The 23,530-nt window shown below is 44.2% G+C and overlaps 1 pseudogene; it reads left to right on the forward strand.

The window, feature by feature from the left end:
• Positions 1-18,920: 18,920 nt before the first annotated feature.
• LOC103679045 lies at positions 18,921-19,677 on the forward strand (annotated as a pseudogene).
• The last annotated feature ends 3,853 nt before the right edge of the window (positions 19,678-23,530 follow it).

Here is a 23,530-nt window from a genome sequence, read left to right on the forward strand (position 1 = left end):
GGAAGCTAAATCAACAAGAAGGAGCATTACATCCCACGGGGCTCATCTAAGCTTATTTGGGGCTTGTCGAACAACTCTGCATTTCCACGCCTGCAAGAAGTAGCTTCCAACCTACCTGAGGCCAGTGGTGTTCTCCACACAGAGCTCCCAGCTCCAAGCACACCTGGGGTGTGGCAGCTCTCCTATCCAGCTCGTGGCCGCTTCTACCAGCACTCAGGTGCGGAAAACCTAGCAAGTGTAGTCTGCCCACCTGCCTCCTCCCCCCCCCCCCGGAAGCAGGAAGCAAGGAGCTGACCACGATTGAGTGAAGCTAAGTGTCTTGCCCCTGACTTGTCACCGGAAGTTCCCTGGTATTGGCCCAATTGCCAGCTCAGAGCTTTTCCTATTCCCTCCTCCCGATGAACCCGTTGTCCTGCTCACCCCTCCCCCCCCAATAAGGCCCAAGCTGGTTCGGCTGGAGGCTGGCCAAGGGCCAGAATGGGACCAGAGGGACGGAAGTGGAGGCCCTTGCCCAAGACAGCGGGAGGTTTTGTTGCCACAAGAGCAGACACATTAACACGGCCTACTCACCTATCAACAAACCAGTTCAAAAGACCGAAAACCAAGCATGGGAGGTCCAGATAAAAAACATTCTAGAAGGGAAGACTGACAGATGAAAAAGTGCCACCAAACTCTCCGGGGGCTACACACTGCACACAGCAGGGTGTCCTCGGTGGGGTGACATCACAGGCCCACGTCCAGGGACAGAGCTATACATACATCTGGCGTATATATATATCCCTGACCAACACACTGAAAGTGGTTATTTCTGGGTAGAAGGATTGCAAGTGATTTTTCTTATTCTTGACTTTATGTATTTTCTAATTTTTCTGCAAAGAATTTGTATTGCTCATGTAACAAGACCAAAAAATTGATTTGTAAAAAGGAAGCATGGAGGAGATTGTCTTTATGATTTGAGGAAGGAGAGAAAGAATTTCTTAAACAAACTGCAAAAAGCATAAGCCAACAAAGAGAAGATTAGTAAGTCAGACTCAAAATATTTGCCATTCATAGAACAAACAAGGGATTAGGATATGCTATAGGAAGAACTCCTGGCAATCATTAAGAAAAAGGTAAATAATCCAAGATAAAAATGGGCTAAGAATACGAGAGGCACTTTGCAGACGAGGACACCCAAGTCATCAATAAACACATGAGAAGGCGCTCAGCCTCACTGGTTGGAGCGTTTCTCATTCATCACAGCGGCGGAAATGCAAGTCAGAATGTACTGAGAGTCCTGGCAAAGATGAGGAGGGTGAATACTCTCACTGGCTGCTGGAAGGAGTACGAATTCGGAAGGCCACTTTGGACAGCCATCGGGCAGTCGGCGGTAAACTTGAGAGTGCCCACAGCAGCTTCCTTCTGAGATATATTGCTAGAGAAACATTCGCCTCCACGCACAGGGGCGTGTGTTCGCCATGGGGTGCTGGAGCCAACTCGTACCAGCTCGCAGGACCCCAGGATGTCCAATTCTCCCCAGCTCTGCGTTGGGTGGCATCACATCAGTAGCCTGAATTCGGTCGCGGCCAGAGTATTTACAACATGGAAATTAACAAACACTACAAAGCAGGGCTCTTTTTTTTTTTAATTTAATTTTATTTATTTGAGAGAGAGAGAGACAGCCAGCGAGAGAGGGAGCACAGCAGGGGGAGTGGGAGAGGGAGAAGCAGGCTCCCAGCTGAGGAGCCTGATGTGGGGCTCGATACCAGAATCCCGGGATCACGCCCTGAGCCAAAGGCAGACGCTTAACGACTGAGCCACCCAGGCGCCCCCTCTTTTTTTTTTTTTTTTTTGAGAGCTGGTGGTTAAACATTTACCAACACGTCCACCACAAATATGTTCTTTGCAGCTTTGATTTCAATCGAAAAGAATATGGGCTAATTTACATGTCCATTAACAGAATAGATAAATAAGGTGTACAGAAATGATGGCATAATGTACAGAAATGAAAAGAATCAGATTTAGGTGTCAACATGCACTGATCTCAAGAACATACGGTGAAGAGGAAAACAACAGGTGACTGATCGAAATGTTCAGTAAAATACGGCTCTGGAGATTAAAAACACTAATCAATATTTTGCATGAGACATATGTCTACGGGAGGAGTCCTTCAGGGACTCCAGTTACATGTACAGAAGCCTGCTGGGGCTGCCTCACAGATCACAGAGGGGCTGTTCATTATTTTTTTCTCTTGTTCTCCATTCATTCATTTTCTATTATTATGCCTTTAAATTCACAAGTCCTTTTCTTCTGTGGTATCTAGTCTGCTGTTAATCCCATCGAGTGTATTTTTCATCTTAGACATTATTTTTTTCATCTCTAGAAGATTGGTTTGTCCCTGGGGCGCTAGGCTGGCTCAGTAGGTTAAACAGCTGACTCTTGATTTCAGCTCAGGTCATGATCTCAGGGTCGTGAGATCAAGTCCCGCATCAGGCTCCCAGCTCAGCTTGAAGTCTGCTTGGGATTCTCTCTCTCCCTCTCCCTCTGCCTCTCTCTCGCTTTCTCGTTCTCTCAATAAATAAATAAATAATCTTAAAAAAAAAAGAAGTTTGGTTTGCCCCTTTTTGCATCTTCCATGTCTCTACTTAACATATTTATTTTTTCTTTACCATCTTGAACATATGGAATACAGATTTAATAACTGTTCTACTGTCCTTGTCTAAGTTTATCACCCATATCATTTCTGGATCTGTTTCTATTGACTGATCTTTCTTCTCATTATGAGAAGAAAGTCATATTTTCCTGCTTCTTTGCATGCCTCTTAATTTTTTATTGGATGCCAGAATTTTACCTTGTGGGTGCTGGATATTTTCATACGACTTAGATGTGCTTAAGCTTTGTCCTAGGGAGTTACATGGAAACAATTTGATATTTTTAAAATTCAATTTATTTAAACAAAAAAGAAAAAGCAACAAAAAAATCCAGTTCAACCATATCTCATTTTTAATTTAACTTCTTTTTTTTTTTTACCATCACTTTCCCTTTGCTGTAATCTACTTCATTTTGTATCGTATTTAAACTTATAAAGTGATTTGAGACTTTTTTTGGAATAAGACAGGTTATAAATCAATGTCTTTTTCAGATCCATCAGATAAAGAAGATGAGATCCAACAAGAGAGGAAGAAGGTATCCTGACTGGTTGCCGGAAATACTAGCTCATATTTGTAGCTTTTTTTGTCCTAGTGTAAAGAACCGCGTGATGGAGTGCACAGGGGGCCGACAGTAGCTGAGGTCAAGGCCAAGGTCAGTGGAAGGCATAACACCAGAGAGGGGCAGGAACAAATCCAGAGCAAGGACAAGCAAGGCAACATCCATTTGTTCACTCATTCAATCATTCATTCGATAACTACTAAGCACCAGGCAGGGCAGGCGAGCCAGGGGTGGGGGTCGGGGGCAGCAAAGGCTCTAGATACCCCAGGCTCTAGAATTACCAAAACCCAGCTTGGGAGGATCTGGGCTAGGGGTGGCCGATTGTTCCCATCTTGACAGGACTCCTCCAGGTCCCTGGAAACCCGGGAAGTCCTTGGGGGAGCTGAGCCCGGTTTCGATCTACAGAAACTCATTCCACATACAACCCAAGTGAGGAAATGCGGAAAATTGCAATTGGATGGCAGAATCTCAAAGCCACGTCCTGGGAGGTCTTGGAGCAAACGGCTCAACGTCTCTGAGATGGGTTTCTCCGTCTGCAAGATGAACGCCACAGTTCCTTATGTGGCCAACCCTCCTGGCAGGAAACGCGGAGGGGGAGAGGACTGGAAAATAAGGGACAATCAACAAAAGAATGGCTCTGTCTTCAGAAAAGAGCCTCGAGTCCATGTTCTGGAGGGACGGCACACACAATTCGCTGTTGGCATCATGCACTGGAAAATGAGTGACATGAGTTGGTGGAAAAGGGGAGAGCAAGTGGGTTGAGGTCGGGGGTGTGGGAGACCTCGTGCTGGGGAAGCGAGACCTTGTTGGAGGAGATGCCAAGTCTCCGGGTGGCCACTGACCCTGACAGGCTTTCTGGGCCCTGGCACGGCCAGGCACCACTTTCCTAACCACAGCCTTGGGGCTGGGGCCTGGGGGACGTCTGGAACTGAGCTTGGGAGGTGACCTCGGCTCCTGCCGCCCCCATGGGATGCCCACAGCCTGCCAGACAGGCCTGGCTCTTTACCCTACTGAACTGGACGAGGGGATGTTTCTCTCCTGAGAAAGAAATGTTTTGTCCAGGGCCTAAGGACGGGGAAGCCTCTCTTGCTCCTTTGAAGGCAGCCCTGGCTCTGCTCTGTTCCCCTCTCCCAGTATTACCAACTCCTTGCCCTGTTCCAGCAGGCTCCAAAGGGAGGAGGACATAAGCCTGGTGGGGAGCACTAAGCCTTCACCTCAGGGAGGTTTGGGGATGGTGGGAAAGGCCAGTGGGGAAACCCCATCCTCTAGCTCAAGAACTTTATTTTTTTAAAGATTTATTTATTTATGAAAGAGAGAGAGAGAGCATGAGCAGGGGGAGGGGCAGAGAGACACAAGCAGATTCCGTGCTAAGAGGGGATCTGGATGCAGGGCGCAATCCCAGGACCCCAAGATCACGACCTGAGCTGAAATCAAGAGTCAGACGCTTCACAGACCGAGCCACCCAGGCGTCCCATCTCAAGAACTTTAAAATGCAGAGAGGAGACGTCCCTAGACGGGCATGCAGTTCTAGCCTATTCGAGTTGTATTCACAATTCAATTCAAAGGATTGAATGGACCACCTAATGTGTGCCAGGGGCTCAGGTGGGGAGGGTAGGAAGGCCACCAACTTGGAATCAGGCAAACTTGACATAATATTTCCAGCCGCAAATGCTTTTCCATATCAAAACAATGAAAAAGCGAAAACAAGTGAATTGACCCCCCAGATTGAAAAGTCTGGGGGGAGCCCAGGAAGGCTTTGAGGCCAGGGTTTCACTTCTTTGTGCCTTCCTCCTTGATCGAATATCCTATATGTGTCAGGCATGGTAAGCTCGATTTACCAGGACACCGTCAATCCTCACACCTCACACTACCCCATGAAGGTGGGACTCTAATCACCACCAGTTCACAGGGCACAGGACGAGTCACAGGAAGGTTACAGAGCTCGTGGATGATGCAGCTGTCTGAGCTTATCAACTTCACGAGTATCGTGCAATGTCTGCGGCGCCGGGGCCCTGCGCCAGGCATGGGACGGACAGAGCCCGGGGATGTCTCCCATGTCGTCCCCATCCTCTAAGCATTCAGGGTGCAGTTGGCGTGGGGTGCCCTCCCCCTTGTCCCCCCGGGGAGCCCAGCTCAGGTGCTCTCCCCCAGGCAGAAGGCCCACTCCCGCTCTCCGTTCCCACGGCCTGGACTCAGTTCTGTCCCGCGGTGTCTAGTCACTAGTTTACCTGGTCCCCTCCCCTACTTGTAAGAGGGCTTCTCTAGTCCTGGGCATCTGTGTGTCCCCAGCAACGAGCTCAGAGCCTGGAAAACACGAGGGGTTCAGTGCATGAGTGCCAGGTGGATGGGTTGATCAGTGGATTAAATGACGACTAGTGTCTCGGCGCACAAGCGACACACGCACGCACGTGCACACACCACGGCACCTTGTTACACGTTACCTCTCATTACTCTTCTCAGTAATCCTCTGACCAAGGCACCATCATTATCTACCCTCTACAGATGGGGAAACTGAGTCACAGAGCGGTCCAGCCGCTTGCTCAGGAGGGGTAGAGCCAGGGTGTGGACCCCACCTCTGCTCTTAACCACCTCCCTCCACAGCTGGCTGTCTACAGCGGGGGCCGCAAGCGCCTGGCTGGGCTGGCGTGGTCGGCAGGGTGGGGCCCGCGTAGCCCACAGACAGAGGAAGTGGGGAGGATATGCCGGGGGAGAGCCGGTGACTTGTCCAGAAGGCTGACTGTTCAGATAGACGGTCGGGGAGAGGGAAGGGCAAGGATCCAGAGTTGCAGTGGTCCTTTGTGCCCTCACCTGGACGGGCACCGGAGGCCGCTGGACAGGAGACTGCAAAGGCAGAGGTGGGAACACCGGGTTGGCTCTACAAGCAGGATGGCTGCGGAGGGCTGGGGAGAGGCCAGGGCAGGATTGAAGGGAGAGTTGTCCCAAGGAGGAGGAATGGAAGCCCTGAGCTCAGAGACAGGCACAGGGGCTGGAAAGAAGGCAGGGATTCAAGAGTCAATACAAGGGAAGGCTCCTTGGAAGCAGGGCAGAAAGTCTCCATGGGAACCATGGACTCCACCTCTGGGGAACTGGCCTTGCTGGCCTTGGAGTTGCATTTTTAGTCACTCCCACAAGCCCCTGGGGTGGAAAGGTGGGGGTGGGGATCCACCAGCCCTTGGATGCTTTCAGTCTCTGTGTCTCTGCGACGACGTCAGGAATGGTCTCAGACACCAAGATAAACACCTCGTTGACCTGGCCCAGGCCTGAGAATGATGCTGATAGAGCCTGTGAATCAGCCCCAGGCTCCAGTCCAGGACAGAGACGCTTCCCAGCCAGCGGGAAGGGAACAAGCCAGTCACTGTTCTAGAAATTTCCATGCACGTTATCCTCCTTTTTGAGGGGTGAAAGCTGAGGGCTACAGAGGGGGACAGGACTTGTTCAAGGTCACATAGCCAGTACGCAGGACAGCCAGTGTTGGAGCACGCCTCTGCAGGACCTAAGCCCAGCGTCACAGTGCTCGTGGCTGTTTCTGGCTCACAGTGCCTCTCCCTCCCCTGAAACCTGCCTCAGAGATCTCCACCAGTCCGGGGGGATGCTTTCTCGATTTGCACTGCCTTGGAAGGTAGGCGTTTCCCTTGTTCTACAATAAAACCCAGGAGAAAGTCTGCGACAAGCTCTTTCTTGTTAAATACGCAGGGGGTGAAGCGTTATTTAACACATCACATATTGACCACTGATTATCGAAGAGGGAGCCAGTGTAGGCAATACACGAGCAGGTGTTAGGATGGGTCAACAATATTCCCATTTCCCTACTTCTTGGTATACGGTAGGCAGGAGTGCACGTGTCTGCTCTCTTTGGAAGTGGAGGGAAGCCATCTATCTTGCCCTGGCCTATGGAATGTGAACAGAGAGACGAGAACCCTTCTGGGAGGCTTTACGAGCCAGTGTGCCGTTTCGGGCAGGTGTTCTTCCTGCTCCGCAACTATGAGAGCCGGTGAGGAGATCGGTGGGCCGGGCTGCTGAGGGACGACCCCGAGGAAGGCCCTTTCCTTCTGGCCCACAGTGGGCGTGTAGTGTGAGCCAGAAGTAAACTCTTGTTCATTTGGGGGTTGTGGCTAGCATAGTGCCGACTAGCCCATTCTGACTGACACAAACATTTGTCGCCGGAAGTGGAGTGCTAGTGAAACAAACAAAAAACGAAAAGATGTGGCGTTCTGTTAGAGGGTCAGTGGCAGGCAGTGAGAAAACCAATGCTGGAGGCTGGCAAGGTGGGGACCCTTGCAGTGGAGAAACATTTGGTAAAACTATGACCTGTGGTCACTTGGAATGTACCCGAGGGAAAGAAGTTTGAAGACAGAACATTAATAGTGTGATCTTAGCGGTGGCTGCAAAAAAGTGATGAGCTCAGAAATTACGCAGTTAAGGATGGGTCAGGTTAATACATGGGCGACGACGGGAGGGTGAGATGTGGAACACTTGGGGTCTTCCAATTCCAGCCAAGACGGGTTAGCGGACTGGATTCACCAGCCCACCTGAAACAACGAAAAATATGAGCCAATGGATTTCAAGACACTGGACGTCAAGAAACACAGAGCAGTGATCCCCAGGACCTAAGAAACGAATGAGATCAGTCCTGGGATTGCCCCATCCTGCAGCCCCGAGAGAGTTTCCAGGCCACAGCGCAGGCGGAAGAAACACCGGCAGATCCCAGCAGACTCCCTGGGTAGAGAAGACAGAACTGAATTTAGGAAGCTCGATGCAGGCAGAATTCATAGGGCACAGAGGACAGCTAAGAGAGCCACAGAGAAGGACCTCCAGAGATCCACAGAGGCTCCCCGTCAAGTCTTCCCAGAGGACTGAGAAGCCCATGCATGGAGGAAATGCCATGGGGACCAGGGAAGGAACGATCTGGCACGATTAGAGGGAACAGTGGAACTCCCCCAGGGCCAGTTCTCCAGCGAGACTGAACAATCCATAATTCACAGGGCACTGGACAAAGCACTCAGAAGGGTCTTGCTTCAGTCATTGGGGATCGTTAGTTCTAAAAGGTGTCATTTTGATAAAACAAAATCACCACCGGCACTAGGACTATGGTACTGACTGCAGTGATACGGATGCCTTTGGGTTTGGCATATTATGATCTTGTGTAATGATCCAACTCTTCTGTCACTTTTCCCCTCGATCCAAACTACTTGAAAACCTTTGTTCGCGCAGCCTGACATCATTCGCTATAAACCCGTCGCCTTTGTGCTATGCCTCTCCCTGGCCTCATGAGCCCTTGAAAATAAAACAGTACTACTTGGTGCCCACAAGACTCTCAACTCAAATGAAAATTAGGGCCCTAAAAGCACATGATGATACTTAGTTATCAAATGTTTAAATAGATCCATGATTTTCAAGGTGCCGGCCACTTTATAGGTTCCTGAGAACTCTCAGGGGCTCTACAAAGTCAAAAACTATTCTCCTAATCACACGAAGACATAATTTTTCCTTTCACTGGGTTGGAATTTGCAGGGCTGGAGGAAAAGCAAAGGTGGGTAATGAGGCTGGTGCTTTAGCATAAGTGGGCATAAGAGCGTCTGGCAGTGTTAGCGGTCATCGCTGTTGCTTTCCACCACTACACCCTTGCACTGGAAACAAAGAGGTCAGTTTGGCTTAAGAATGTCCTCGATGAAGTGGTACAAATTATTCATTTGATTAAATATTGAACCTTGAGCACGTGCCTTTTTAATAGTCTGGTTCTGTGTGACAAAATGGGAAAAATGCATAAAGCACTTCTGCTGCCAGAAAAGGATGGGGATTATCTAGCGGACAAGGACCCGTGTAATGGATTGAACTGTGAGCTAAACTTAGACACTCTTTCATGCAACACCATTTTTACTTGGAACACGGAGAAAGTATAGTTACCGAGGCTTGTGTCTTTGGCAGACACAATCTTGAAAATGAATGAAATAAGCCCACCGCTTCAAGGACAAGAATTGACATGAATCGTTACCAATTGTAAAAGTCAAGCTTTCAAGGGCACATCAGAATTTGGGAAAATTTGTATTTGCCACTGTGAGATCGACAGCTTTGCAATACGTTGGAATTGGTTGTAATATTAAAGAATGTTATTTTTTATTTTGTATAACGAAATGTATCAACATTTGGAAGATCTAAATAACTCAGTAAACCAATAGTTTCCAAATGCTCGGTGCATGATGTTTTTTTATTATTTTTAAAGATTTTATTTATTTATTTGACAGAGAGAGAGAGAGCCAGCGAGAGAGGGAACGCAAGCAAGGGGAGTGGGAGAGAAAGAAGCAGGCTCCCAGCGGAGGAGGATCACGCCCTGAGCTGAAGGCAGACGCTTAACGACTGTGCCACCCAGGAGCCCCTCGGTGCATGATATTTTAAGACCAGGCATAGGCAAAAGATGCACATAGAGTGCAAGGTTGACAAGTGGATTTTAATGAAACAGAGAATGAAAAGTCCACTGATATGATTTCGGATTCCTCACTGCAACAAACCTGGTGAGGTTTTTTTTGTTTTTTTGTTTTTTTGTTTTTTTTGTTTTTTTGTTTTTTTGTTTTTGTTTTTTGCTTTTTCCTCGGCCCAACATGGGGCTCAAGCTCACAACCCTGAAACCAAAAATCGCACACTCCCCTGACCGAGCCAGCCAGGCGCCCCTCATTGTAACTACCCTTTAAGAAATGATCACTTGCTGAGCTTTACTGTGTTAGCAACACAGAATATTCACAGTCATCTTAAAACCTTAAAATACTCCTCCCTTTCCCAACTACATGTTTATGTGAAGTCAGATTTTCTTAAAAAAAAAAAAACTTTTAAAAACAGCTTTATTGAGATATCACCGATATATAAAAATTGTATATATTTAAGGTACACACCTGGATGTTTTTTGTTGGTTTCTTATTTTTTAACTTTTTAAAAAATTTTTTATTTACTCCTTTGCAGAGAGAGAGAGTGCGCACAAGCAGGGGGGAGGGGCAGAGGGAGAAGACTCGCTGCTGAGCAGGGAGCCGGATGCGGGGCTCGATTCCAGGACTCTGGGATCACGACCCGAGCTGAAGGAAGACGCTTAACCAGCTGAGCCACCCAGGTGCCCCTGGACGTTTCGATGTACATATTCATTGTGGAAAGGTCACCACAATCTAAGGTATCTATCACTTTACATAGTTACCATAGTGCCTGTGTGTCTGTGTGTGTCTGTGTGTCTGTGTGTCTGTGTGTGTGTGTGTGTGTGCGTGTGTGTGTGTGAAGCAGATTTTCTTCAGATACTTCAAACAAAAAACATCAAAATAGATTGACTGCAGACGTCGATACAAAAGTCCAGCTGTCTCTCATGAAGTCAAACATCAAAGGACATTTCAAAAATTTCAAATAATGCCACCCGTTTCGCTAATTTTGTTTAGGAAAATACAGTTATTTTCTTAAAATGCATTATGTTGATCGTTGTTATTTTAAAATAAATTCATACGACAAACATTTCTCCGTCTTTCTAGAAGGGAATTGTGGATAGACATAGGCTCATATATGCCAGTTATCAATTTACTGACTCTCAGTTCTAAATTTATCCTTCACTGCCAACTCTGCAAAAATGGAGCTGAGCCCTTTAAATATTTTTTTTGTTTTGCCAGCCGCCGCAAGGCTAAACTTTGCCAGTAGAGGGTGCTAGAGACACTGCAGGAGGCCGGGGCTTTCCTTTCTGGTTCAGCGCGCTCTCTTGCAGCCTGTTCCTCTGTGACTACATTTGCTCTTGGTCCCAGAGCTATCCCTTATGCTGTAGCAGCCTCCGGATCTTAAGCAGCATAATGAAATTAAAATGTAATGCAAATGCTTGAATGTAGGCACAAAAAGTGAAACAGAAGAGTGGGATTGCATGGGGCGCCTGGGTGACACAGTTGGTTAAGCGCTCAGCTCTTGATTTCGGCTGAAGTCCTGATCTCGGCCCCGCATCCGTCTCTGTGCTGGGCGTGGAGCCTGCTAAAGATTCTCTCTCTCTTTCCCTTTGCCCCTCCCCTGCTCATGCACGTTCTCGCTCTTTCTCTCTTTCTCAAATAAATAAATATTTTTTAAAAGAGTGTGATTGCCATTCTGTGATATCATAACTTAAAAAACCAATAGTTTTCCAAACCATCAATGTCTCGGGACCTTAGTGAGCTCGCCAAACAGAAATGAGGACCCCCAGCTATGTGTCTGATGGGACAAACGGAGACCCAGGTCTGTGAGAACTTGCAGGCTGCTGTAATGACACCTGGTCCCCTCCTCAGGGGTCCCAGTGCCCTGCCCAGAAGCTCACAATGCTGAGAACTTAGAGTGAACTTGAAGACCAGGCTTCAATCAAAATAACAACCAGAACCAAAGTGGGGCAAAATCAGTTGGGTTGATCTGACCATGCAGAGGAAGGGGGAGTGCAATCCGGGAGTCATAGCAACCAGAGACTCCAGCAGCAGATGCCAGGCACAGCCCCAGGATCTCCTCACGGTCACCAGCCCGAGGAACACTCAAGACTAGTCCCTCTGCAGCTAGACTCGGCATGTAGGGAGCACTGCATGAATCCAAAGACCCATCTCTCTCCCAGCTGCCACACCCTGTACATTTTTACCTAAGGAAACCAATCGTTTTATTTTTTTTTTAAAGATTTTATCTTATTTGACAGAGAGAGAGAGCACAAGCAGAGGGAGCAGCAGAGGCAGAGGGAGCAGTAGGCTCCCCACTGAGCAGGCAGCCTGATTCAGGGCTCAATCCCAGGACCCTGAGATCATGACCTGAGCTGAAGGCAGATGCCTAACTGACTGAGCCACCCAGGTGCACACCAAGCATTGCTTTAAAAAGACTAAATTAGGGGCACCTGGGTGGCTCAGTCGTTAAGCATCTGCCTTTGGCTCAGGGCGTGGTCCCAGAATCCTGGGATCGAGTCCCCCATCGGCTCCTCCACCGGGAGCCTGCTTCTTTCTCTCCCACTCCCCCTGCTTGTGTTCCCTCTCTCTCTGGTTGTCTCTCTTTCTGTCAATAAATAAATAAAAAGACAATTTTATGCAATTTAAAATTACTGGGGTAGATTAAATTGTAACATTTCTTGCCTCTGTTACCCAATGGATAGTGACTTGAAGGCGATCAGATCAATTATTGGGAAAGAAAAATGAAATTATATATTTCTCTGAATATCTGAAGATAGCACAAGCAAGTTTGAGACCCTGCTACCTGGACATATTTTATCTTGCCCCACTAAATGGTACCCAACCTATGGGCAAGACTCTCTCCCATGGCAGACATCTGATACATACTCGATACATACTTATTATTTGAAGTTACAGAACCCTGACCATGTATTCTATAGAACGAATTGGCAAGCTTTTTCTGTGCTGGGCCAGGTAGTGAGTATTTAAGGCTTTGTAGGCCACATATGGTCTCCATAGCAACTACTTAGCTTTGCTGTTGTAGTGTGAAAGTAAACATAAACAACAGTAAACAGGACTGTGTTCCAATAAAACTTTTTTAACAAAAAACATGCACTACGCTAGCTTTGCCTGTGGGCTATAGTTTGTTAACTTCTGTTCTAAAGTGTAGCAGCCAGAGTCTGCCCATGATGTTGCCTATCCCTGTCTTTGGAGACTAAGGACCCCTCTCTCCTCTTCTCCCTTCCAAATCTCACATGAAGGCCTCTCTTAGGCAAAGTAATCCGGAACCATTCTGAAGGGAATTCTGGGAAACGTGGTTCTTGGCTCCTCCCCTTCAAGAGGGTGGCAGTGTGCTTTGTGGACAGCAGATAATCCAGAATCACAAGTATCAGAATCACAGATTTATAGGCCACGGTGGCAGAATGATAGAAACCAAGTCTTTAGAATCATCTGTTGTTCTTCGAATTAAAATAGTGAATCCAGCTTGCTTCAATGAGGCACTTGAATTCTCTTTCATGTTTTGTAGGGTTGGGCTAGTACTCCCCAGTGTCAGGAGCTCAGGCTCCTTTGATGTCAAGGTCCCATCGGTCATAACTTCCCTGTCAAGGTCACTTTATAGTTCAGGGTGGCTGCCGGAGCCAGGTCTGCATTCCAGCCAACAGGAAGCAGGATGGGTAGAAGAAGGCCATAGCCCTCATATATGGGCATTTCCTAGGAAGTATGTATGCTTCTTTCGTTCACGTGTCATTGACCAGAGTTGAGTTACAAGGAGAACATAAACCGGCAAGAGAGGATGAGAAATTTAATTTTATTTCAGGTGGCCATGTGCCCAGCTAAAAATCAGGTGGCTTGTAACCAAGGAAGAAACGAAGAACAGGGATTAAGGGACAACTAGCGATCTTTGATATACCAAGCTTCCATAATCACACTTCATAAAGACGAAGTTGCTGAAACCGTACCGTGTTACTACGGGCCAGGTTACTTGCACCACATTCTTTCTGGTCAAAGTGCTGACCTGCTGTGCTATGATATGCCAGGATTCTGAATCACACAAAATTTTCATTGGCTGAGATTCTAGAATTAGATAAAATTTGTTCAGGCTAAAATTCCAGATTCACCTAAAATTCTTACGAGCTAAGATTCAGAAACAAAATCCAAGAAACCAATCTTCCCAAATCACATGAAATTCTCTTGATCAAGCGTTCGGAATTATCTGAGATTCCTACAAAACGAGCTTTCAGACTCATGCAAGAGTCCTATAGGCTAAGGTACACGGAGACCAAGATTTCAGATTTACACTAAATTTCTTATAGACCAAGCTTCCAAATCACCTATTCTTGTATAACAATTTTCTGAAATAACACAGTGTTATTGCCGTAATATCGTCCTAGCCAGGATCCTGGAATCAAGCATAGTCATTCTTTCAGGCCAAGTTTTGAGAATCACGTAATGTTTTAACAAACGAAGCTTTCAGAATCATGTAAGTTTATCGTAGGTCAAGTTTCACACAAGGTTATGAAATGGCCTAACACTATCATAACCAACAATTGTCTGTCATATGACATTCTTTCAGGTTAATGCTTCAGAATCACCCAAAGTTCTTTTAAGCCATTTGATCTAGAATCACGTAGCATCCTAGAACCTGATGTTCCCTAAACCCATACGATTCTCACAGACCAAGTTTCCAGAATCATATGGGATTCTTGAATGACCTGTGCTCTAGAATCCCACACGATGCTTGTAGATGACATTCTGGGTCTCTGGTTCCTAAGTCTCCACTGAGCTGGCATTTGAAATGATGTCTGCTCTCAAGTTAGGATTTATATAACCACCCCTCCGACACCAGTGGCAGGCACTCTTCCTCTTGCTAGTCTCCTTCCCGTGTCGCAGAGCCCCTAACAGCTCCTAGAAGTGTTTATATATTTGTGAGAGGCAGGAGGGCCAGGGTGAGAGGTGACGTCATCTATGTATGAAGCGTTAATAATAATAAGAAGAAAAGCAACATTAACTGAATACCTATTAGGTGCGTCATACTAGTTCTTGACATATTTGACTTCATTTCATCACCCTGGCAATGCTGTGATTGAATTACCACTACGGCTAACATCACTGATAATTATCATCAATATCCTCATTTGTAGATGATCAAAGTCCGGTAAGTAACTCGTCGAAGGTCATACAACTATGAAATAGATTCAAAACTGTAGGGCTGGTCATTGGTTCCAGAGGTACAGGGAGATGCCTCCAGCTTTAGGGCAGAGCCAGTGAAAGAGCACCCCATCCTTGAGATCAAAACTACTAAATCTCAACAGGAAGATGATAAAAGGAACCATCTGTAGAAATGATCCTTCCTAGGAGCGGGTAGAACGTGAGGAATCGAGAAGACTTGGGGAAGCATAAATCTATGTAAGATGACCAGGGTGAAGCCTTGAATGCATGCCCACATGACTAAGAACCATTAAACCTGACTCACTGTGCTGGTACACGCAGAGAGAACAGATGTATTGGCAAAGAGGCTGTAACCATTAGTGAATTTGCATAGGGTAAATTAGCATTCTTTAATCGGCAGTAGGTAGGGAAAAAGGGATGCCTGGATTGGCTGACATGAGTATTCTGGTCCATTTGTCAGATAAATTCCTAAGGTGGAAGTGAGTATACCATTTAGCAACATTTGCTGAGCTTCTACCATGTTCCTTGGTCTAGAAATAAAATACTATAAAAATGTATAAGGCACAATCTCTGTCTTTAAGAAGGTCTACTCTAATAGGAGGAACAGGTGAACAAAGATCAGATATAAGTGAGGGGGCCACACCCTCATGCACAGAGAGGTGAGGGGAAAAGCTTTCATGGAGACGGACATGGTGGGCTGGATCTATAAAAACGAGAAAGAAGAAGTCAGCTAGGTGGGGTGGAACTGGCAGAAGCGGTGGGAGGCCTTCCCATTTAGAGGACCCACCAGATGCACAGATTCTTGGGGGGAAAGGGCACCCGTGTGCATGGGGAACCATGAGGAACTCTGCGTGCCTTGGGCATAGAGCTCCTGGTAGGAAGCTTAAGGATCGGGGAGATTAGGGCCAGACTGGACCTTGTTGGGACCTATCAATGGCTGTAGAAACCTACTGCATGTGAGGATCCAAGATGGGGGGCTGTACACAAGCATGGGTGGGGTACAGGGGGAAAACGGTCACAAAAAGGTCCCCAATCTTTGATTACTTTCTCCAGGCTCTGATATTTGGGGCACAGGTATTTCAATAGAGTATTTCATATTGCTTACCTTAACAAATTTTTATTACTATTTTAATGACCCTCATGTCAAATGTAACCTTCGAAAATGTTGAGAAGACACTGGTCTTTGAGACGGTGCCTGGGGAGCTGTGGCTACTCATCTCCCTGACTGCATCCTCTCATGGCCCTGCCCAGGGGAAGCCCATCCCAGGTGTGAGTCCCTCCTCTTAGCACAGGGAGGGGCGATTATCACGAATCGGCCGACACCAGATGATCCAGCGCCACTGGTTCCAGCTCCAGTCCACCTACACTATTGGTGAGTCTACCCCAGGTCCCTCTTGGTCTGGTTTTTCCGTCTATTTGTTCACACTGTCACCAATATTTTTGCATATCTATTATATGTGTGTTTAATCTGCAAACCTGTTAACCCACCTCCGCTTTCCCCAGCCCAGCTGAGAGTTTCTGAATTAAAATTCAGTACACAGGATTTCCGTTTCTGACCATGCTAGAGTAACAGAGTTTGGACTTTCTTTCCCACCATAGCAAGCTAGGAAACTGATCAGAATATATTAAACTGGGTGTTATAGGCAACTAATGAATCATCGAAATTTACATAAAAAAAATAAACAAATAAAATAAAATTTAGCTTCTCTGGTGTAAAAAAAATATTAGGCATGATCTTTTCTTTACCAAAATTATGGAAATACACTGAAAATTAAAATTAAATTTTACCCTCCTATGTTAATTTTACATAAGTAAAATATATTTGAAAGATTGTAAAAAAAAATCAACCCACAAAAAAAAAAAAAAGAATATATTAAACTGCTTTTAGACATTGGTAAATGGGCTGCCTGGGAGTATGATCCCTGAGAGAAGGGAAACAAATAAGATGAGCCCAGTGATCTCTATGGATCTGTGTCTGGAGGCACATTCTGGGCTGTGATACAAAGAAGAAATTTCAAGCAGAGCACAGGGGCCTCATCTAGTGTGTGAGATGGAGCCCAATGTCCAGGAATGCCAAGATAGTTGGAAAGATAGCTGGAGCTCTGGAGACAAGGGTCTATGCAGGAGAAGAAATCCCCCAAATTGCACAGGGGTCCCCCGGAATGCTTGCTGAATTATAAGACCCACATGTAAAGACTGAAATGCCATGATTTCAGGCAAAGAACAATGGGATTTGTCAGTTGCCCAGTTCCCAAGGTTCATACAAGTGAGGAGATGTTTCGGCTATAACCGGACAGAGTGGAAATTTCGTATTGATCCTCCAGGGCATTCAGCTCCAGAATAACAAAAGTTTAAGCAAACTTAGAAAGAGCTAAGCTAATCCTTGGCAATTTAATCTCCTGTTATAAAAATTCTACTGGAAGACAACAAAATAGGCAACAGCGTAATATTCACAGTGAAATAAAAATTCAACTAAAAATTACTAGACATACCAAGAAACAGGATAACGTGACTCAAAAAAGAGGAGAAAAATCAGTCGGCTGAAGCAGAAACAGAGATGACAGACTTAGCAAACAAGGCCTTGAAAAAGGCTATTAAAAATATGCTCCAGGGGCGCCTGGGTGGCACAGCGGTTAAGCATCTGCCTTCGGCTCAGGGCGTGATCCCGGCGTTATGGGATCGAGCCCCACATCAGGCTCCTCCGCTATGAGCCTGCTTCTTCCTCTCCCACTCCCCCTGCTTGTGTTCCCTCTCTCGCTGGCTGTCTCTATCTCTGTTGAATAAATAAATAAAATCTTTTAAAAAATTGAAAAAAAAAAGCTCCACGGCTGTCTCACTGGCTCAGTGAGTAGCATGTGTGTGTGTGTGACTCTTGATCTTGGGGTCATGAGTTCAAGCCCCAGATTGGGGGTAGAGATTACTAAAAAAAAATAAAGAAACTTAAAAAAATATGCTCAGTATGTTGAAGGCCCTAAAGAAAGAATATGAATATAATGATGCAAAACAGAAGATACAAAAATGCTTGAGAAGAAAACTACACAGAATTTTTAGAGGCAAAAATACAATACGTGAAATGAAAAAGTCACTGGATGGGGTTAAGAGTAGATTAGAAGAAACTTAAGGCATCAGTGAACTTAAAGACATAGTGATAGAAACTGTCTAAACTCAAGCACAGAAAATTTTTAAGAGGCTGAACAATGAATAAAGAGTCACAGTGACCTATGGGACAGCATAAACAATCTAATATATACATTGCTAAAGTCCCAGAGGAGGGAGAAAGGGACAGAAAAATATTTAAAGTACTATTGGCAAAACTTTTCCATATTTGATGAAAAATGTTAACTCATAAACCCAAGGACCTCAATAAATCCCAAGCAGAACAAAAATAAAGAAAACCAGACAAAGGCACATCATGATTAAATTGTTGAAAACCAATAATGAAACTATTAAAAGCGTCTAAAGAAAAAAGGCACTCTATGTTGGAGAATGAAAGATCACATACCACGCACTTTTTGTCACAAGCTGTGCCAACCAGAAACCCAGAAAAGACACTTTTGAGGTGCTAAAAGGAAAGAAATACTCTGTCAATATAGAATTCTATAGTCAGAGAAAATATTCTTTAAAAAAGAAAACAAACTACAGATTTTTTCAGGCAACAAAAGCTGATAGATTTCGTTACTGGCAGAACCACACAACAAGAAAGATGAAAGGAAATTCTTTGGGAAGAAAAGAATGATTCCAGCTGTAAACTTGGATCTAATGGAAGAAACAAAGGGTGTCAAAAATAGTATAAATATGTTAGTAAATGTTTTTTTCCCCTCATTTCGTAAGTTCTTTAAAAGATAAGTGAATAAATGTATGATGATAATATAAAGGGTGGGAGGCAGAAATGAATGTATAGTGTTGTAAGGGTCAGAAACTACACATGAAAGAATATAATTTTATTTAAAGGGGAACTGTAATGAGCTAAAGATATCTATTGGAGGCTGTGGAAAAACCACTAAAAAAATAAAGAAGTGTATCTAATGAGTCAATAATGGAGACTGAATGGAACATCAATGAAACCTAATTAACCCAAAGGAAGGCAGGGAAAGAAGGGAAAAGGGGCAAAGAACAGATGGGACAAATAGGAGGCAAGAAAAAAGATGGAAGATTCATACCAAAAATTACATTAAAATAAATGGTCTAAACATCCCAATTTAAAAATCAGATACTATCGGATAGAACAAAAAGGCAGATCCGACTATATGCTTGTCTATAAGAAACCCGCTTTAAACATAAAGGCACAGATAGTTTGCAAGGAAAAGGATGGAATCAGATACACCATGAAAAGAATAATGATAAGACGTGTGTGACTGTATTACTATCAGAAAAAGTAGCTGGGTGACTTTGGACATCCGTTCATCCCTGGTGTAGGACTACTTAGTGCCGGGCCTTGCAGATTTGATCTTTTCTCCTTCTGGACCAGAGGCCTCTGCCACAACCATGGTCCTGGGTCAGGCCAAGAAGCATCCGAGTTTGATCGCTGTCTCACTATTTTATCGGAGCAGCCCTGGATGTCTTGTGCCTGGCATTGTTCAATGACGATGTTAGTTGGGATAGGAAGAATAACACAGAACCCCGAAACAAACTGGGTCCCATGATCAATACTAGTTCTACTCAGTGAATGTAGATTACAGCAAACTGAAGAAAGAGGGTCCAAACTTCTAAGGAAAAGGTTTCCCTGTAATGCTGCTTAGAATGAAGTTCTCCCAGAAGCCATCTGCACAGTCTTCCACTTATCCAGTTCCCCCCAAAAGGCATGCAATCATGTTGGGGTATTGTGTTGGGGTTTACACTGATTAACAAATATCTGAAACTTAAAAAAGAAAAGGGGGCGCCTGGGTGGCACAGCGGTTGAGCGTCTGCCTTCGGCTCAGGGCGTGATCCCGGCGTTACGGGATCGAGCCCCACATCAGGCTCTTCCGCTATGAGCCTGCTTCTTCCTCTCCCACTCCCCCTGCTTGTGTTCCCTCTCTCGCTGGCTCTCTATCTCTGTCAAATAAATAAATAAAATCTTTAAAAAAATAAAAATAAAAATAAAAATAAATAAATAAAAAAGAAAAGAAGAAGTGGTATTGGGAGAAGAAATATGATTAGAGATAAAAATGAATTTTTAATTGTAATAAAACACAATTCATCAAGAGAGACAAAATCCTAAGTGTGTATACTTTTTTTTTTAAGATTTTATTTATTTATTCAACAGAGATAGAGACAGCTAGCGAGAGAGGAACACAAGCAGGGGGAGTGGGAGAGGAAGAAGCAGGCTCATAGTGGAGGAGCCTGATGTGGGGCTCGATCCCGTAACGCCGGGATCACGCCCTGAGCCGAAGGCAGACGCCCAACTGCTGTGTCACCCAGGCGCCCCCTAAGTGTGTATACTTTTACTAAGATAATTTCAAAGTGCATGGAGCAAAATTTCTAGAACTGCAAAGATAAATAGATGGGCCTACAATTATGTTGGAGATCTCAATACTTTTCTCTCAATTACTGGTAGAAGAAAAATTAAAAAATCAGTACAGATAAAAAAACACCTGAACAGCTCTTTAAGCCAATTTGACCCTAGCTGACATTCATTGAGCATCCATTAACGACAGTATGAACAGTTTTTTAAAGTGCAAATAGTACACGTATCAAGATGCCATTAAAAAAAAATCTCAGTATATCTGAAGGACTGAAAACAAAGTCTGTTTAATTCCAACAAAATGGAATTAAACCAAAAATCAGTAACAGAAAGATCCCAAATATGTAGAAATTAAGCAACACACGTCTTTTTTTTTTTAAAGATTTATTTATTTATTTGAGAGAGAGAGAGAGTGAGCAAGCGTTGAGGTGGGGGAGGAGCAGAGGGAGGAGGAGAAGAGGGAAAGAAACCCAAGCAGAACCCCAGCTGAGCTCCATCTCACAACCCTAAGATCATGAGCTGAGTTGAAATCAAGACAACTGAGCCACCCACGCACCCCAAACAACACACTTCTTGATTCGAAAGCCTTGATTCAAAAAGTAAATCACAAGAGATATTTACAAAGATACCTTAATTGGTGATTATGAAAAATTGGTGATTATGAAATTAGTGGGATAGTGCTTGATGAAAATTGTTTGCCTTGAAATGTTTATTTTAGAAAGGTACTTTATCAATGTTTCTCTTTTCATTCTGGGAAAAAAAAAACTAGGAAAAGAAGAGCAAATGACACCCAAAGTAAATGGAAAGAAATAATAAGGAGAAGAAATAGGAAATGGACAAATAATTGAGAGCGTCAACAAAACCAGAAGCAGGCTTCCAAAAAGACCAATACTTTGAAAAACTTGCGGTGAGATTCATCAGAGAATGAGAGAGAGAGAGAGAGAGAGACAAATTACTAACCTAATGAATGGAAGAGAAGATCTAAGCACAGACTCGAGAGACAATAGATAACAGCATAGTAAGGGAGAGCGATGAACAGCTTCATGCCAATACAATCAACAAATTGGATGAAATGACCAATTGCTTAAAGACGCAACTTACTCAAGAAGAAGAAAAAAAAAACACCCACAACAGCCTGATACGTGTTATGAATGTGTCTCGAGCTTTGTGAATGACATTTCCCATCCTTAGAGCTATTTGTGTGACCTCTGATGGCCTGCTTTGACTAATATGACCGGCGTCGTGTAAAAGAACATGAGAACATAAAATGCTATGACTGTTTCCTCCTACATTGACAAGCACATATAGAGTGAAAAGCAGTCGATAGAGTTACGCTTACCAAGACACTACCTACGGAAGCGTACTGATGAAAACTACTCTACCTTCTGACCAGGAGACAGCTGGGGAATAAGACGCCAGTCGGTCACACCATCATCAAGCCACTTTCCATCGAACAACCCATGTGCTTTGCTGCCTGTGTCTCACCAAGAGACACTGGAATGTCAAGAGATCAAAGGACAGCTGATCTTGAGTTAGGGAGAGAAGATTGATTCAAGGATTCGGATTATCTACCCCATTACACCGTTTAAGTTTGCTTTTGCCATTTAGCTTTGGAAAGAAATAATTGTTTGAGTTTATAATATTTAATTATTCACTTGGGGGTTTCTTAGTTCTGCTTCTGTGTATAGTTTTTGCTAAAATCTGAGTAACGTTGAAATTGAAACTGAAATCGGAAACTGAAGCACAACACATAATTCATTTAAAAAATTGGATTAATAATTTAAAACCTTCCTCCCAAAACAAAACAAAACATTCCAGATCCAGATGGCTTCACTAGTGAATTCCAGCAAACATTTAAGAAAGAGATAATACCAATTTTAAATGAATTCTTTCAGAAAAAGGAGGAGAGCACATGTCCCAACTCTTTATGAGATCATCATATCCTGATATTAGAACTTGATAAAGACATTGTTTAAAAAAAACTGTGGATCAGTATCTCCCATGAACATACACTCAGAAATCCTTACAAAATATAAAGAAAATTGAACTTACAAAATTAAATTAATAATCCTTAAATAAATCCTTACAAAGTAGAACTAGTGATATCTTAAGGGATAACACACCAGGCAAAAGTAGGTTTTATCTCAGGAATGCAATCATTAACGGCAATATTTTTTTAAATTTTTTTTTAAAGATTTTATTTATTCATTCGACAGAGAGAGAGAGAGCCATCGAGAGGGAACACAAGCAGGGGGAGTGGGAGAGGAAGAAGCAGGCTCCAAGCGGAAGAGCCTGACATGGGGTTTGATCCCAGAACACCAGGATCACGCCCTGAGCCGGAGGCAGACGCTTAACGAGTAAGCCACCCAGGCGTCCCCATTAACGGCAATATTTTAACATTGAAAATCAATCGGTGTAATTCACCAGTGTAACGGAAGGAAGAATAAAAACTGTATAACCACCTCAATAGATGCAGAGAAAGTATTTGAGAAAATTCAACAGTAATTTGTGATAAAAATTCTCCATAAACTAGGAATAGAAAGGAACTTTCTATTTTGATAAAGAGGATCAGTTAATGATAAAAGCCTGCGTGCTTTCCTTATAATGTGAGAAATAAGACAAATGTCTGCTTTTCCCACTTGTATTCAGCATTGTCCTAGAGATCCTACATCGTGCACTAATTCAAGAGACAGAAACAAAGATCCCCTGAATTGGAAAGGAAGGAGTAAAACCGTCTTCATTTGTAGACCAATGATTGTGTGCATAGAAAATCCTAAGGAGTCTTTTAAAGAAAGGCTTCTAGAACTACTGAGTGACTTTAGCAAAGTGAGGGGGGTGCAAGGCCAATACGCAAAAATCAACTATTTTTCTCTAGCAAAGACAACTAGAGAACACAATTTAACAAAATAACATTTACAGTATTATCAAATAACGGGAAATACTTAGGGATACATTTAACAAAAAATATGCAAGGTCTGTACTCTTAAAACTACAAATCATCACTGAGAGAACTCAAAGAGGACCCCAATAAGCAGAGAACTATATTCTGTTTCGTGGGTTGGAACACTGTTAAAATATTCATCCACCCCATATGGACCAACAGATTCAAAGCAATCCCAGTGAAATCCCAGCAGGGCCCCGCTTCTTTTTAAAACATGGACAAACTTATTCTAGAATGGATACGGAATGTAGATGAAATGTATGGAATGTACGTGGAATATACAGAAGACTTGGCTAGACAAAACAATTTTGAAAAAAAAAAGGTGGAGGACTCCGATTACCTGATTTCGGTGTTTACTCTAAAGCCCAAGAGAGCTGCGGGGCTGGCACC

The sequence above is a fragment of the Ursus maritimus genome, unplaced genomic scaffold (assembly GCF_017311325.1).
Source record: "Ursus maritimus isolate PB19 unplaced genomic scaffold, ASM1731132v1 scaffold_27, whole genome shotgun sequence".
NCBI lineage: Eukaryota > Metazoa > Chordata > Mammalia > Carnivora > Ursidae > Ursus > Ursus maritimus.